Source organism: Podarcis vaucheri (genome assembly GCF_965113315.1).
Source record: "Podarcis vaucheri genome assembly, chromosome: 1".
NCBI lineage: Eukaryota > Metazoa > Chordata > Lepidosauria > Squamata > Lacertidae > Podarcis > Podarcis vaucheri.
In genome coordinates, this window is record NC_138759.1 from 65,836,843 (window position 1) to 65,854,700 (window position 17,858).

The 17,858-nt window shown below is 41.5% G+C and overlaps 1 long non-coding RNA gene across 2 annotated transcripts in view; it reads right to left on the minus strand.

Annotated features, from left to right (window-relative positions):
* The window catches only part of LOC309527204, a 177,095-nt gene extending 169,438 nt beyond the window's left edge, over positions 1–7,657 (minus strand). For both annotated transcript variants that reach the window (XR_014217133.1, XR_014217134.1), the window contains exon 1: positions 7,347–7,657. This is a non-coding gene — a long non-coding RNA (uncharacterized lncRNA). The remainder of the gene's footprint in view (positions 1–7,346) is intronic.
* Between the last annotated feature and the right edge of the window lie 10,201 nt (positions 7,658–17,858).

Sequence of the window (17,858 nt, forward strand, 5' to 3'; positions counted from 1 at the left end):
CCATGAACCCAGGTTCACACAACATGCCTGGCTGTGATTTGCTCTCCAGGAAACTTCACCCTTATGTATTCACACTAAGCTATGGTTAGCTTTGGCTTCATGTGCGAACTAGCTCGTAGCCTTTTTTGATTGCCATTTTATGCATAAAATGATTCTCTTTAATAGATGTATACAACTTAGGAACCCCTAACCTGATTGTAGATTTCCAGCCCTGTGTGGTGGCTTGCTAGGGTGTCAACAAAGTTCTTGGTTTTGCTTCCTCTTTGCGAAGTTGGTGGTGGGCTGCTTTTGCCTTGGTTGATCACATGTTTGTGCAGGCCTGATTTTTAAGGGTTTCTGTTTATCAAAGTATTTTATAAATGAAAGCATTGGTTAGAATCATTTCCCAACCACAGCACTCTCTTCATAGCCTGAGTGGTGGATCATGTGTACAAGCAGCCCCACTTCCCTTAGAAGTTCAGTATAAAGCTCAGAGTAATAATAATAATAATAATAATAATAATAATAATAATAATAATAATAAATATTTATACCCTGCCCATCTGACTGGGCTTCCCCAGCCACTCTGGGCGGCTTCCAAAAAATATTAAAATACTGTAATACATCAAACATTAAAAGCTTCCCTAAACAGGGCTGCCTTCAGATGTCTTCTAAAAGTCTGGTAGTTGTTGTTCTCTTTGATATCTGGTGGGAGGGCGTTCCACAGGGAGGGCGCCACTACCGAGAAGGCCCTCTGCCTGGTTCCCTGTAACTTGGCTTCTCGCAGTGAGGGAACCGCCAGAAGGCCCTCAGTGCTGGACCTCAGTGTCCGGGTAGAACAATGGGGGTGGAGATGTTCCTTCAGATATACTGGACCAAGGCCATTTAACACTACCTCCTCCTGGAAGAGTCAGACATTGTATGATATTGTAGCAAAACAAACCAGAGACTGAGATAGAGACACAGAGGAGAGAGAGAATGGGGCTGGAATGCACAGAGCGGTCATTAAATCCAAACCAAATTAATCAAATCCAAAGGCTTTTTGCATTTCTGTTGTTAGTATCACCTTGCCTGTTTGGCTCCCTCTTTCCCCTCCCTACCCAATACAGCCAGCAGCGAGCAGCCAATGTAAGAGTAAAAGAGGAACAGACCATTGAGCTTAGTCTTCCCAGTACAGGGATAGAATGTGTCATTTCTACTCTTTTCTTCTTAAAGAGCTACTTAACGAAAATCAGTATGGTGTTCTGCTTCAGAACTGATTGCACATCCTTGGCCTTTGTGATTGCTGAAATATGAAATCATTTCACTTGACTCAACAAATAAATTAGTGGGTGGCACTTACATTATAAGCTTCAAGCGGCTACGTGACTCAGGAAAGAAAATGTTATTAATCAGAGTTCTTGGGGAGAAGATTCCACCATAAAGAAATTCAGGTCTGTGCTGCTTTTTTTAAAAGAAGGAATCATGTTGTAAGAAACTATACTAATCGTGAACTCAGGTGCTGGGTTTGTGACTGCTCTGCGGCAAAGGGGGATAGTAGAAACAAGACAGGGGAACACCTGAGTTTGCAAAAGAATAAGAATATTTAGGCAAAAACCCTAAAGAGCCCCCTCAAAAAACCCACCCCAAAATAGCCTAATGATCGGTGGCCACAGATTGTTGAGTGTCTGCTTGGGGGGGGGGGTGTATGACAGAGAGAGAGAGAGAGAGAGAGAGAGAGAGAGAGAAACCAGGGGGGTGGGGGAGGAAAAGAATGGAGTACCCTGAATGGCTAGCTCCCCTGATCACTGCCCCAATGCTCTCGTTATAGTTCTCCCCTTCTGCCTCTTTCTCACATTTTGAGTTCTAGCATGATGGAACATGGAAATAATAAAATGGCTGTCACAGGGAAAGTGAGACCATTCTCTTACAACATGATTCAACCCCAATAGAACTGTCACGTGTCTCTAATCTTTTATCTCTCTCCCTCCAGCTATACAGTCATACCTTGGAAGTCGAACAGAATCCGTTCCGGAAGTCTGTTCGACTTCCAAAACATTCAAAAACCAAACCGTAGCTTCTGATTGGCTGTAGGAAGCTCCTGCAGCCAATCAGAAGCCGCAGGAACCCCGTCGGACATTCGGTTCCAAAAGAACGTTTGCAAACCAGAACAATCACTTCAGGTTTGCGGCGTTCGGGAGCCAATATGTCCGAGTTCCAGGGTGTTCGGGATCCAAGGTATGACTGTACCAGGAATAGGCATTGGAGGGGAGTGTGGAGTGTTGGACTCTGGAATTTGTCTTGACCATCAAGATGCCAAAGTCAGTGCCAGCACAATGATGGAGGATGCACGTGCACACATGGTTTTGGTTTGGTTTCGTTTTTTGAGGGGGGTGCAGAGACTCAGCTGGAAATGTTGATAAGCATTTCTGTCCTCTATGGTCAGCCCTGGAGACCCTGTTCTCTGCTCCATCCAATTGTGAGATCAGAAGGACAGCTATAATAGCCAGTAGCGATGCCAAGATTATTAAATTCCCTACTGGGTGAGTACCACTCTTTGCCCAACTTAAAACAGTTTACCTTTTTATTCCAGTGACCCAAAATTTGGTGTTTTCAACTCTTTATGCTACCCACTAGAGTTTTTAGTCTTGTGCTGCTGTTTATTAATACTTCAAAGGCTGCTATTTGATTGTTATTCTTGATTTGTTGGTTTAAAATTTGCTTTTAATTTTTAACCTATTATATTTTTTTCCTATTGTGTTTTTCCTATAAAGACTCCATGAGAGTTTTTACAGAAATTGGGGTATTAAGTTCAAGTTATGCTAAATTAAACCATTAAATAGGTAAAGGTAAATGGACCCCTGACCATTAGGTCCAGTCACGGACGACTCTGGGGTTGCGGTGCTCATCTCGCTTTATTGGCCGAGGGAGCCGGCATACAGCTTCCAGGTCATGTGGCCAGCATGACTAAGCCGCTTCTGGCAAACCAGAGCAGCACACGGAAACACCGTTTACCTTCCCGCCGGAGTGGTACCTATTTATCTACTTGCACTTTGATGTGGTTTCGAACTGCTAGGTTGGCAGGAGCAGGGACTGAGCAACGGGAGCTCACCCTGTCACAGGGATTCAAACCGCCGACCTTCTGATCGGCAAGTCCTAGGCTCTGTGGTTTAGCCCACAGCATCACCCGTGTCCCTTAAATAGCGTCCTTTAAATAGTGTTAAATAGTGTAACATAAAAGCTTCAAAGAACAAAAGCTGCTCATCTTAATCAGGTTCTTGACTATATCAACATCTCACATCCAAATATTCTCAATCGTGGTGTTCTGGAAAGGAACACACAAATCTGAAAGTTGCAGTTTTGTTTCACACAATTGAGTCACATGAGGTTGGTTCAGGTACACATATTCACGAATGCAACGCAGTCATTTCGCTGTTGGGTGTTTATATCCATTCACATCAATTCAGATGAAATGCTTTTCAATTCACACACTGGATTCAGACATTTTAGCTGCTAGCCATCTAGTGTACTGTAATCAGGTATGGAGAAAAGAAGTAATACAAATTGATGTGTGAACAAATCCATGATTGCATTTAAATCCCATTGAAATTAAGAGTGTTCAAAGCTGGTTGATTTAAAAGTGAAAGGTCCTAATTTCAATCCACTTTCTAAACTTGTTTTGCACCCTGGCAGTACTCTAGTTTTAAATTTAGACACTTTTGTTAATTGACATAATGTGAATTTACTCTAAAAATAATAATGTAATGAGCAATTATCTATGACAGGAGTGCCTTTGAGTCAGTAGACTGCTTTCACTTTATTAATGTGGAAAAAAATAACCTTTCATGCTGTTGATCTATTATATTTGTTTGTTTTCATTAACATTGCACGGTGGAAGTAAAACATTTCTTGCCTAAGTTTGTGAGCTGCTTAATCTCATTGCAGATGACCATTATTAATTTCTGTATTTGGACTTTCTAATAAAAAGAGAAAGGGGCTTAGTCTGCCAATGAAACAACAGTGATTAGATTAGAAGTCAAATTTTAAAAATAGATTTGCTTCTTTCGTACTGTAGTTAGAAAGGAAGAGAATATGGAAAGCCCTTTCAATGTCAAGTGGATGAGTGTTAAAAATTATAGATTCCTCAGGCCAGGCATTGCCTTTTGTACATGTAATTTATGTCTTTACCTAAGCTATATCAAACTTCAAATATGACATTCCAAGGAGCCTTCTCTTCTATTCTTCACACCCCCAGCAATGGGCACTAGACAGACATGACATTTTATTCACATCTCTGCAGGACCAGCCCTAAACATTTTTCCGTCTGATACAAAGGATGAGGTGACATTGTGCTTCCCCCATTCCACATACAGAAGCTGGTCAGATTGGTGGTTGAATCATACCAGAACAGCTGCCTCTTCTGTTGGCTAGCTCAGGGGATTTGCGAAGGCCACCCATCACTTAGGAGGTAAGAAGGCATCGTCTTCCACTCTGCACTGTATTCATCATACAGCATTGTTTGCATTCTGCTGTGGTTTGTCTTGCACCGAAACCTCCCTTATTCGTTTTGCTGTCTGCTGTGGCAAAATGATGTAACTTATGTAATAAATCACATAAATAGCATCGCTATGTTGCCTTTATGTAAATTGCATAGTTACATTGTCATTACGTTATCCCACCCCATTCATTTCAATGCAAAGCAAACAGAATGCAGATGGTGGGAGGGGACACTATCAATTAAATATCATTTGTGGATCTGTTGATCTTCATGTATAGGTGCTGCACACAGAGTATCTTCAGAGTTCATTACAAGCAGCTCAAGAGTTTATACGAGGACAAGTGGAGGTCCTTATTTAGATAAGCACCCATTGCTTTCCCATCTTTTCTCAAACAGCAGGGTGGTTTTGTAAGAGCCCAGTCATTCCTTTTGTATAGCTGCCTACATTGGAGCTATTGGAAGCATATTTCTTTGAAAGCCTGGCTGTAGATCACATCTCTTCAGACAAGAAATATGTTTCTGATGCTAGGGTGTGTTTTTTTCCAGGAGGTTTCGACCTTTGTTCGCTAATGCTGACTTTGCCACTGTGATTTATGCTCTTGCAACTTCTAGACCGAGCTACCGCTGTGCATTTCACCCAGGTTCACATCTCAAATCCTTTCTGAAGATTACACTGCTGAATAAAGCAACAGCTTGCTGGAAAATGAAATATTTTGGTGAAGCATGCGTACGCTCCAGTGTGCAAGGTATGCCTGCTTTATGGTTCCTGCTAGGTTTGCTTGCTTGCTTGCTTGAGACTGAGAAAGTCTTGAGAGGCAGGAGGCAGAATTCACCTAAGTAGCCTTGTCGGTGGAAGCCCTGGGCAAGAACTTCCCTTGTGCAATGGGGCTTCCCCTGTCTCCTCCCCCTGTGCACTCTGAAATGGGCTCAGGGGGGTCAGGAGAACCCCCAGAACAGCACTCAGGAGGAGAGGAGGGGTATCATTCTGTTTGGCAAGCTAAAATACTTGCACTGGTGGAACTATTGGGAAAGTGTGACACTGAATTTCATCCAGAGCATCTTTTTCTATCTTGATTCAGGTAGATAGCCATGTTGGTCTGACGCAGTCAAAACATATATAAAATAAAACAATAAATAAATAAATAAATAAATGTATCTGAAGAAGTGTGCATGCACACAAAAGCTGATACCAAGAACAAACTTAGTTGGTCTCTAAGCTGCTACTGGACAATTTATTTTATTTTTTATTTTTCTTTCTTGGTTCAAAAACTTCAAAGAATCTCCCACCTGAGATTTATCGCTCTCCTTTCCCAATGTGGCTTTTACTGAAAAGTGCCAAAAAATATGACAGAGTCATAAAGACTCAAAAGCATGAATGCAAACATTAGAACACCTACCCACATCCCAGTTATGGATTTACATTGATGCCGGCCAACAGCTTAAATGGTTCTTCCTGTTGTGGATCCGAGAGCACTGTAGGAATGCAATCTTGGGCTGCAAACCATTGGATATGGGCCATGCCACTTTGAGATCACATAGCATGTGTATGCATCAGGCTGTAATCTTGCTGAGTTCAACAGGACTCATTTCTTGAGCAGACATAGAAAGTATTACACTGTAATTCCTACTAAGGGGTGATTTGCATGTGCTTGCACATGGCTTCATTTATTTGCACTTATTTGCTGGCAACTGAAGATGTGAACTGATTCTACTGAAAATTATTATGCAACAGATGGTGTAAAGTGATATATAAGCTCAGTGGTGTTATATCTTTGGTGGCTCGTTTTTTTTTACATGCACTTGTTGATACCGTGGTCATCAGCCTAATAGAAGGGCGCTGCCACATGCCAATATTTTCTTGTAACAGATAGTGTATCACATCTATAAGCACCTCAGAGAAACAGTCCAGTTGATATATCTTAAAGAAGGCTCCCCAATAGAGATAATACTCAAAACTCAAGGTGTCTAACAATAGCTTAAAACCAAAACTACTAAATCATTCACACAATAAGAGCAGAATGTGAAGGCAATAAAATGTACTGTGCAGCACATTATAAAACAAATTTCAAAACAGAGCAGGAGATTAAAGCCATCCATACCTAGTTATCACTGTTATTCTAAATATGCCCCAATATTTATAGAGTACAACCCTCCATTTAGAGTCTTCATTCGTGGTTTTTATTTCAATCTACTTTTTACTGTTTTTGTGACTTGCTCATGGATATTTTCACTTTCCGTTTTAAAGGACTGCATTTCTAGTTTTTTAGTTGCGAATTGTTTGCATTTCATCTGATTTTTTTGGTGCTCTATCGCTGAGCTACAACTCTTCCCTAGAGAACCCAGACAGTACTCCAGCATGATATTTGATGAGAACAAATGTATCAACATATTGAAAACATTTACATTCCACCTCTCTTGCACTCAGTAATTAAAACCGTAGAACATCATCAGTAAATTAAACAATTATAAACACCTAAAGCAATCAAATTGCAGCAGTAGTAATGTGGCTCCTGCAGAAAGCAAATTCAGAGAACAGTGCTAATGCAAAATCCTGCTCTACCACAGTGTGCCTTTCCCTTGATTATCGACACATATAATGGTCCTTTCTCCTGCTTTTGGGCATAGGGATACATATTTCCAGTTCTGGAGTCTGTACAGGCCTATTATTATTATTATTATTATTATTATTATTATTATTATTAATTGCCACAGGTCTGGAACACCTGGTAGAATACCAGAATTGCCCTGAGTCATCTCCCGATAGTACCCTTTGTTAGTTTTGCTGTCAGAACCTGTCTGCTTAATTAGCCTTTGGAACTCCAAGCACTGTATCTGGAAAATCTTGCTGTGACTGAGGAAACTTATTGGCTTTCTACACCATTAGATTTACCTTGATGACCTTGACTGCCGTTTCCTTTGCCTGTGTTTGAACAGAGCATAAAGAACACAATCTCTTAGAACTTTTCTTTTCTCACTGCAGTCTCATTCTTCCCTCTGCCGCCTCTCAAGCTGAAGTTGCACAGCGCAGCTGAGCCATTCACCGAATGCTCTCTTCCCCTCTCTCCTGGAAAGCTTTCAACAGTCCACCATTCATTTGCTCTTTCGTTGTACTTTCTAAATAAAACTCAATTTCCTGGAAGAGCTCTTGTCTCTGTTGCTCCCTGCATGTATATCTCTCCTGTAACTCAGCTGCTGAAGCAACAGGACATTCTGCGACCTTGGCTAAACACTTGCCATGTGAGTGCCTGTTTGCATGCTAGCTCTACTGGGCAAACAGCCATGGCAGGACACAGCCTGGGTCACAATGGGGAAACAGTTGCCCTAGCACACTTGAGCCCTGTCATCCATGTTCTGAAAGGGCATAAACCTCAAATATGGTGAGGTAGTCTCCAGTCATGCTTAAAGGCGTGTTTTATTTTTAGCATTTATTTTATTTTTACATCCCTATCTAAGAAGCTCAAAGTAGTGTTCACAGTTCTCCTCCTTCCCATTTTATCCTCACAACAACCCTGTGGGGTAGAGGTTAGGCTGAAAGCAAGCGACTGACCCAATGTCACCCAGTGAACTTCATGGCTGAGTGGGTATTTCAACCATGGTCTCCCAGGGCTTAGTACTGTCACAGAAGAAGAAGAGGAGGAGGAGGAGTTTGGATTTGATATCCCGCTTTATCACTACCCGAAGGAGTCTCAAAGTGGCTAACATTCTCCTTTCCCTTCCTCCCCCACAAGAAACACTCTGTGAGGTGAGTGAGGCTGAGAGACTTCAGAGAAGTGTGACTGGCCCAATGTCACCCAGCAGCTTCATGTGGAGGAGCGGAGACGCGAACCCGGTTCCCCAGATTACGAGACTACCGCTCTTAACCACTACACCGCACTGGCTCTCACCAGGTTTTCCCTTGGAAAGGAATGAGACAAACAGGAAGCCGTTCAGACCTGTGCCTAGAAAGTGTGGGCCAAGTGGGAAACAGCTTTGACCCATGCTTTCTAGGCATGGCACAAGCAGAAGTGTTGATGAACCCTCTGCCTATACAGGCAGCTAGCCACTCTCCCATGCACAGGAACCACCCACCCTCACTGACTCCATCTTTTCACGGGTTTGAACTCAGTTTAGTGGCCCTCATTCAATCTACCACTGTGTCCAGACAATGGTTCAGATCTTACACATCCTCTCAGGTGTTATGGAGAATTAAGAGTTGCAAGTCATCAGTGTATTGGTGACATTTTGCCCTCTAGCTCCTAATGGCAGCACATAGATATTAAATAATATTGGGGTCAAGACCATAGTGCAAGGACCATGGGCTGAAACAAAATCTCCCAGTGCTATTTTCTGTCCATGACCCTAGAGGGGTCCCAATACTCATCCCACAGAGTTGGTCAAGGAGCATATCATAGTCAATGGTACCAAAGGCTGCCGAGACTTTCAGGAGCAGCGTCACCCATCCCACTCTCAATACAGGTCATCCATCAGAGCAAACTAGGCTGATTCAGTCCCAGTGTTGAAAAAGTTGACTTTCTGGGCATGAAGAAAAGAAAAGAAAAGCCAACTGCGGGGCATTTGAGGTAGCCGTGACTTTTGTTTGGGGGAGAATTCGAGCTGTAGGAGGTGCTGATTTGCAGTAATTTCCACTACTGTGTCACGAAATCATAGCAAAGATGGAGCTGCAGAGTGAACACGCCTTCATTTTCTATTTCATTCCAACCTATGGAGCGTCATTATAAATAGCCTAAGTAATTGTAAGCAGGAAAAGCTGACAGTCATGATCCTGGTATAAAATGAGCACCACCCTCCACCTACAGGCAGTCATATAGAAGAAATAAAATACAGTTTAATTTTATCTTTCCAAGTCCAGCCCACATATGAAAGGCTGTGACTACAACAGTTTTTATTTATTTCCATTTAGGCAAAACAAGTCTTGCAAAACTGAAACTGCTGATAGCTCACTGTTTAAGGCTATAACTTGCTCTTTTAAAATAAAAAGAGTCTGAGATTCTGCTTAATTTAATGCAAGTATTATTATCTTTAAGAACTCTAGTCCCTTATGGACATTTTTTAGTCCAAGCAACAATGCCATATGCACCCAAATAATCTACATGTATTGATGCCTATTGAACTTAGCCACCACCTGGGCATGGATTTTTTAAAAATCTTTTTAAAAGTTAAGTTCCTGATTTTATTTTTCTGCCCTCTTTTTCTATATAGCTATGTATATAGATAAGCAGGTATTAATTCACCCCAAAAAAGTCACCCTGTGCCTCCAGCTGTTTTTCTCTATTTTGCACCCCACATCATAATTTCCAGAAGGGTATATTAAGAATATTGATGTTAACTATTAATGAATAATAATAATCTAAAATAAGCATTATTAATCTTTGTGTAATTATGTGGATATTATTAAAATCCATAAAGTAATATTCCTTGAATATGCCTAATGGACTTGGCATTCTTCATATTGGTTTGGAGATTAATAGTTCCAGGTTTGGAGGATTGATGCATGCATGCTGTACCCAGATTTCACTGTGATCTTTCATGCCAGATGCGCAGAAGTGAGCTCTTGCATCCTATTTTTTAACCTGTGTGGAAGATTAGAAAGCGGTTTTGTCAGGTCACACAAATGAAGTGTTCTGGCAACTTCTCCCCAGAGAGTTTACGGAAAGACTTAAAGCTCCAGGTGTGATTGTGGGCTTGGACTTTTAGCATCGTTGTCTGTTTCGCAGACCCAACAAACCAAATCAGAGAACTAGAGGCAAACAAAACAAGGAAAGAGAGGGTAAGCATGCTTTGAATCAATTGATTTGTTTATACAAGTTCAAATTACCATTTGGTTAACAAGGCAGGTAATCAGCTATGCAATATTAGCTTGAAGGACAGGGTCAAAGGTGCAGGGAGGCCTATGATCCTGTATTTTCATAGATATTGCACCACCTCACAGTGCAAGTAAGGGGCTGCTTCTTTGAAGCCCTGTCTTAGACCTACTTCTGACCGAATTGTAGCCTCAGCTATACTACTTTGGGCAAGAGGTATGGACTCATATTTCAGGGAGGAAACTAAGCTAGAGCCCTTGTTTGTAATACTCATCCTATCTCTATGAAGGGAATTTCCATTGCACACACACACACGTGTGTGTGTGTGTGTGTGTGTGTGTGTGTGTGTGAGAGAGAGAGAGAGAGAGAGAGAGAAGATGTATAGTCATTACAGACTGAACACTTTATGCAGTATCCATTAATGCCTTCTGGCTTCAATCCTGTGGTCCCTGGAAAGGTCATATGAAATGCTGTGAACATGTTTTAAATGGAGAAATGGTTTTTATGTTTAAAATATGTATAAATGAAATCTGGAGTAGTCTCAATGACTTCTGTGTAGTAGAAGTAGTTAAAGTATTGCTAATAAAACACATTTTAGGTGTATAGTATAGTTCATGGGGGGGGGACACACAAAAACAAAGGTCATATGATCTGTCAGATCTGTCAAATTCCAGGGGTCATAAGATCCATTAGCTCTCCCTCTCTGGGGTGGCATGAGGAAGAAACAATACCGGCCATGGATATGGTGCGCTTTCTTTCCCTGTCAATGATTCCATTGGGAAAGAAACTGTATAAAGAAGAAGAAGAAAAACTGAATCAGAAAATAACAAGCACCATTTTACATTGCTAACATGAGCCCAGGAGGGCATATGGAAAGGCAGTTTGTCCCTTTATGTCTGTCCCTTCTTCCCAACACACATTTTCTGGATTACTCTGTATGCTTTAACCCCCACCCCACCCCCTTTTTTAAGTGAGAGGAGCTTTGGGTAGTTGGAATATATAGAGGGAGACAGTTTACATGCCTGGTCCGAAATGTTCATGCAGGGTTCAGATGTGCTTCTGCAAGGACAGACTTGCATGTGGGGAAACTGGAGCAAAGACAGGACAGAGCTATAAATATCCTAAGTAACAAATAATAATCATGCAAGAAAGCTCTTGGTTCCATAAAAAGTGCCCTTAGTCTTGTTCTGAGGGTGACAGCTATTGAAAAAGTAATTGGCAGCAGTGTGAGCTTCTTATCTAGCTGTGTGGGGTGGAGGTTAAAAGAATGAGATAAAAGATAACCCAAATACTTAGATAGATGATTCAGCTTCTATCAAATTGTATGGTGATTTGTGGCCAATTTCAAAAGCAGCTTCAAAGAGGAAGGATGCAAAAATTCATCATAACTGCTAAATTTTACATACAGATTCATTTTGGATAACTCCAAACATGAGATACAAAGGGCACTCACATTTGACAGACATCCGTTCAGCTGTTTTGCTTTCCATAGCTTGGCTATATATGTTGTGGAGAGAGAGAAAGATGAATGTCCTTGAATGGGCTACTTGATCATGCATAAAGTAGGAGGAAGGATAAATGTTTGGCCATATTAAACCACTGGCAATGCCCCCAGCATCCATTATGTGCTGGTCGACCAAGGTCAAAAAGTCAATCGCCGTCCCCCAACCCACACAAATACAGAGTGTTATTTATTTCTGCAGAGCCTAACCTGCAGATTATAAATTTTCATTAAGCCCAGGCATTCTGCTTATTATAGCAGGATTTATTTATTAAATTTATATCCCACCTTTTCTCCAAAAGGAGTATAATGGTGTGATAATGCATGAGAATTAAAATTTCACAGCTCTCAATCTGTATTTGCTCTAAGATAGAACATGTCATATATATTTGACACATTTAAATATCAGAGATGAAACCTAAACGGGAGAATATTACATCCAATTTCATGAAAGGGGGAAAAATCTGAAATGTAGAGAAGTGTGTTGTAAACAATTTGCACAACTCAGGATATACGTTTTTAAAATAGCTAAAATATAATATATTAAAGTTACCAAGCAACAGAAAGAAATCAAACTGTGCAGTAAAGCAGGGGATGACTCCTTGTATGCAGATAATTGACAATATATTGCATATTATTGCTTTACAGCGTGAACAGTCTGAAGATGTGCTTTACCAAATGGCTTGAACAGCATTAACAAAGGAAAGCTGTTTTGTACAGGTCTGAAATCCGGCAAGCAAGAAACCCCCATGATAACAAACTTCGCTTAGAGTACAGATGCCTTTCCCAAGTTCAAAAGCATCACAGTTGCTCTTGGAGGGCACAACAAGAGCCTGGCATTACTTAAACAGATGAAGATAAAGCAGTATCAACATAAATAGAGAGCCAAGGAAGCTCTGTAAGCTTTTAGAAAGAAAGAAAGAAAATGTCATTGGAAGATGTGCATAAGGCGGAATGTATTTCTTCGTTTCATAATTTTTCTGTACCACCCTGTGTCCCAAACGTTGAGAGGCTAATCTCCCCTCGGTAGAATTACAGATCTGGCGCAGGACATTTAACTTCTGGCTTTGCCTAAACTCCAACCCCCCTGGTCTAATACAGTGGTGCCCCGCAAGACGAATGCCTCGCAAGACGGAAAACTCGCTAGACGAAAGGGTTTTGCGGTTTTTGAGCTGCTTCGCAAGACGAACTTCCCTATGGGCTTGCTTCGCAAGATGAAAACGTCTTGCGTTTTTTGCAAGTTTGTTTCCTTTTTCTTAACACCGTTAATACAGTTGCGACTTGACTTCAAGGAGCAACTCATAGAACGCGGTGCGGTAGCCTTTTTTGAGGTTTTTGGCGATTTTTGAAGCTTTTCCAAAACTTTTCCGACACCGTGCTTCGCAAGACGAAAAATTCGCTAGACGGAAAAACTCGCGGAACGAATTAATTTCGTCTTGCGAGGCACCACTGTATCCCCAGTGCTACAAGACTGTCACAAGAGTGCCTGGGCATCCAACGAAGCTGAACAATGGAAGGTAGGGCAGACAGAAGAAGCTACAATTCCTGGAGGATAAGGCTATCGATGTCACGATAACTGTGTTCTGCCTCCACTGCCTGAAGCCTTGTGCTTCTGAATGGCAATTGCTAAGAATCACAAGCGAGGAGAGTGCTGCTGTGCCCACGTCCTTCTTCCAGGCTTCCCCTAGACATGTGCTTAGCCACTGTGAGAACAGGATGTGGGCCATTGGCCAAATCCAGCAGGCTCTTCTTATGGTGTTAAGTTCTTCTATAATACTCCCCACTCCAAAAACGAAAAAACAAAAAGCCACCCTCCAGACTAGCTGTATTTTAAATAGTGCTCAGAACTTGCTTTGTATGACTTATGAGAAAAGTGTATAGTGACAAATGCCGGGTACCACATGGAAGGGAATTAATATTTTGATATATTGTCCTGCTACAGAATCTCATATCCCTGCTGGGAATGTCATTAAAAGATTAAAAGAGGAGAAGACACCATCATTCATAAAACTATGTTTATACTTAAGGGTAGAATACTTATAACACTATTAATCATTCCACTGGGCCTGTTGGTATTTTTTTCCCCCTGCCTTCTGTGCCTGTGATCCAAAAATGGCACTTGCAGTGTCCTGTTGAGTTATAAGGCACCATCTCATTCTGCACTTTTATTTCCATTTCTGAAGTGTGTGACTATGGAGCTAAGCAAGAGTCAATTGCCTGCCAAAAGAAGCACTCCAGAAGTATCTCTTGTCTGAAGAATATACAAGGCTTAATTTGCACTGGGGTTCCCCGGGACTCAGCTTCTATGTTCAAGTGCCAAGGCTTACTCAGGGACATATTCAACAAGTATATCCTTGAACAAGTGTAAAGTGCATTTCCTTCACCACTGAAAGTCCCCACACACTGAACGTTCAGAGTAGCGCTGTGCCAAAATTATCCCCTGATTTCAACCCTTTCCCATCAATTAATGAGGAAAGAAAAGGGTGAATCCAGGTGCAGCAGAGAAGCCCACTGCTGTCTGGTTCCCCAAGCTGGCATTTGTATTTGCATCTGCATCCTAATGCCTGAATATCTACCCTTTTTCTAGGGCCAAATGCAATGTTGCCTTCGCCCAACGCCCTTTGTATTGGACAGATGAAGTGCTATCCCTGGAAAGTGAACACTTAAGATGATAGGAGATCTTAACATATGTAGCTAGTTATTGATAGTCTTAGGAAGCAAAACAAATGTTAAAGCAATTCCACTTGGGGTTGGGTGGGTGGGTGGGTGTCTTTACACACAAAAACAACCTATTTCAGTCACATTTAGGCATGTATTTAACCAAGCAGCCACAAATATGATTGCCACAAAATTTGATTATGGAACATTTTCAATTGCAACACAACAAACAGCACTAGAAAGGACAATCTTGGAAGTGGGAAGTATGGGAGGACATAATCGAATATTCATCAGAACACAAAGCTGGTGGGATGGGGGTCGGAAACACAAAGCTGAAGCACCTGGCCTCTTCGTTTTTTCTAGATAAAACATAAACTCTTGTTATTTAGCTTCATGAACCATGGCAAAGACATCAATCACCGTTTTCTAAACAACTCTGCAGCAAATCACTTCATTTTAATTATACTTAACATTCCAGATTAGTTTCCTAATTAATAATGTTCTTCAATCTCGGCATTATTAAAGCATAGCTCTCTTGCAAATCATTCACATTGTCAATTTAAATGCACATCTTCTTCCCACAATAGCTCCGACACTTATTGCCAGACAAATTAAATGGGGGGGAGGGAGAGGGAGTGTTATTTTCTAGGAGAGTTAGTGCTTGAAATACAAAAGATAACTTGATCAACACAATGCGCAAGTCGAGAGGAAGGATTCATAAAGCGATGCTACCCAGTTTGATAGCTGCTCTTCAGGCTAGTTTCTTATGATTTATCATGTTATTTAGTACATTGAGAGCCCACCCTTTCTTCCATCATGGTACATGAGGGTACCCAAGTGGCCTCCTACTCAGAGAATGACCAGCCCCAGAGTCCTGATTATTAGCTTCATCAAGGTGGCTGTCCCATGTGTCATCATACCATGGTTAATTGTCAGGGTGCTGTCAGTGGCTCCCAGTTGGTTGCCCAGGGAAGTCTAAAGACAAGGAAAAAATTATTATAGTCCTTTTTATTTCAAACTTTACAGAGAGAAGCCATAGAACCCAGCCTCTTGGATAATGGCATTGCCCCTAGTGAATCTCCACCACCTCCTTCTCTCCCACTTCCTCATTTCTCATCCTCATCACATCCTCTATGGGTACCACTAAGTGCCCTCTGTCTTCAAGCTCTTTGCTCTCCCACTTTTAAGGTTCGCCGGGTTCTGGAAGTTGGTGGGTCTGGAATGCTTTCTAGTGACAATGTGTCAGTCAGCTGCTGCTCCAGCTCTGCCTCCTGCTCCTCTCCCATTATTTCCCAACTTTCCCCCTCATCTGCCTCTGAGCTGTGACCTCCCGCAAACCACTTTCGTAAATCTGTACTGTCTTCCTCTTTCCCCTCCCTGGAAGGGTCAGGATGGGGAGGTGGTCTCCACCACTCCTCCTCCTCTGACCAGCCCCTGACATTAATGCACGTAGATTCATCACTTGATCACTGTGCCATCAAGTGATGACTTGCATGTGCAAATGGGCCATCACAAATAGAGCACCACAAGACTTGCATCACCTCGAATTCTGTGTTCTTAAAGTTATCTTTAGGGCATCTTACTCCAGGAGAATACAATGGGGTTTAATTTTAGCTTACATTTCCACATCAGTTTGGAATTATTTCTAAGTCCTCATGAATATCCATCAATATTTTAGTACAAATGTATCCTTATATAAACATATTTGTATGCAATTTTGCCCATCTTGGCTGGTTTTTCAAAAACAAATATATGAGATTTTATACACACGTCATCCTAGTGCATATATTTTTCTATACATTATTTGACTGGAGAACTGCAGTGTAAAATTTTGAGAAGTGTGAATTTTGAAGGAGGGCTGTGCTTTGTTTCAGAATGTGTGAACTGGGTAGGTTCACCTTTAAATGCAAACTGAAGCAAATTTCTCCCCCACGCTAATTCCATCTGCTTCTTCTCTCCTGTAAAAACCCTTGATTTGCATGTCAGAAGCTATCACTGCATTTGTTGTCAAACATATAGCTTTGCCCTGAAGCAGAGTTAGATTCACACAGATGAAGGGCAGCAATCTTCACAGCTTTCCCTGCACAGCTCATCCTTGCTAAATCAGGGTCCATATCCTAAATGAGGGCACTTTCTTGCCATACATAACCTAGGTACTTTGCAAATATTTTATATCCTGGTCCTTCCTTTTCAAAGATGTTAAGACATGTGTGATGCAGTATGGCCACTTTCAAAGTGATTTGGAAGAAATATGGTTTTGCTTGCATCTAAAATGTTACCAGGACTACCTCTGGGTCTGGCATTGTATCAACACCATTAAGAGGTTATGCAGAAATTTTGTATTGAAATTAGTGCTGGTCTGCAGATCCTTTCCCCCTCCCTGCACCCCCCCCCCACTCTTTCACATGACTGCTTACCTCCCACAAAAGGAGGGGGCACTTTGGAAGCAATTGACTGACTGACTGATTGATTGATTGATTGATTGATTTAAAAGATTTCTTTACCACTGATCCTTTGCAAAGAAAATACCAAATCATTTCATACCATAAACAGGAAACTTTACTCAATACATAGGAGCCAACTCTAGGGATCAAGGTGCCTATAATCCCCCAAATAAAACATTTGAGGGGGCCTGGGCTCCCCCAAAGTTGATGGGCATTGCCTTTCAAATGGAGTGTGTGTGTCGTGTCTTGTCACTAACCTGTCCCCACACCCCAAGTATTTTATTCAAGTTAGCACCCCTGACTCAATAAAAATCCAACTCATAGAACTTCACAGTAATCAAGACACTAGAGACTGATACTAGTGGATAAGCAAACAGTGGGTAAACAAATATATATTTGATGGCAGAAACCCACCACAGTTGGTGCCTGCCTGAGGGAGATCACTCCATCTGATAGTCTTCACAACCAAGAAGGCCCTCCTTCAACTTTAGGGAACGTTCAGAGAACTTCTTCTTTTCTTTTTTTGAGGATAAGACACAAGGCAGAGGGTTACACACTTACCCCTGTAAAGAAAGCTTTACCCCTGTTGTAAACTGTATTGAAGTTATAATAAGGAGCAGCCTGAGAGCATTTCTTATTGAGTATTGTTCAGTGACAAATGATACTATAAAACAAGGTTAGCCTCCAGGTGTTGTTGGACTACATACTCATCAGCCCCTATTCCATGGCCAATTGGTCAGGGATATACTCTAATATAGGTATTAGTTCTTCTAATATATACAGTGCTAATATATACAATGCTGTGGCATTGGTTAGCTCTATGATGGTAGGCCACCCCACCCCCCAAAACAAGAGAATTTCTCCCAACTCTTCAGATCATAAAACAACAACCTTTCAGGGCCTTTTTGTCCCACCCCCAAAATACACACACACCAAAAAAAAAGCCTGAGCCAATACTCTGGCGCAACACTAATTGAATTGGTTGAAAATTACTGCCA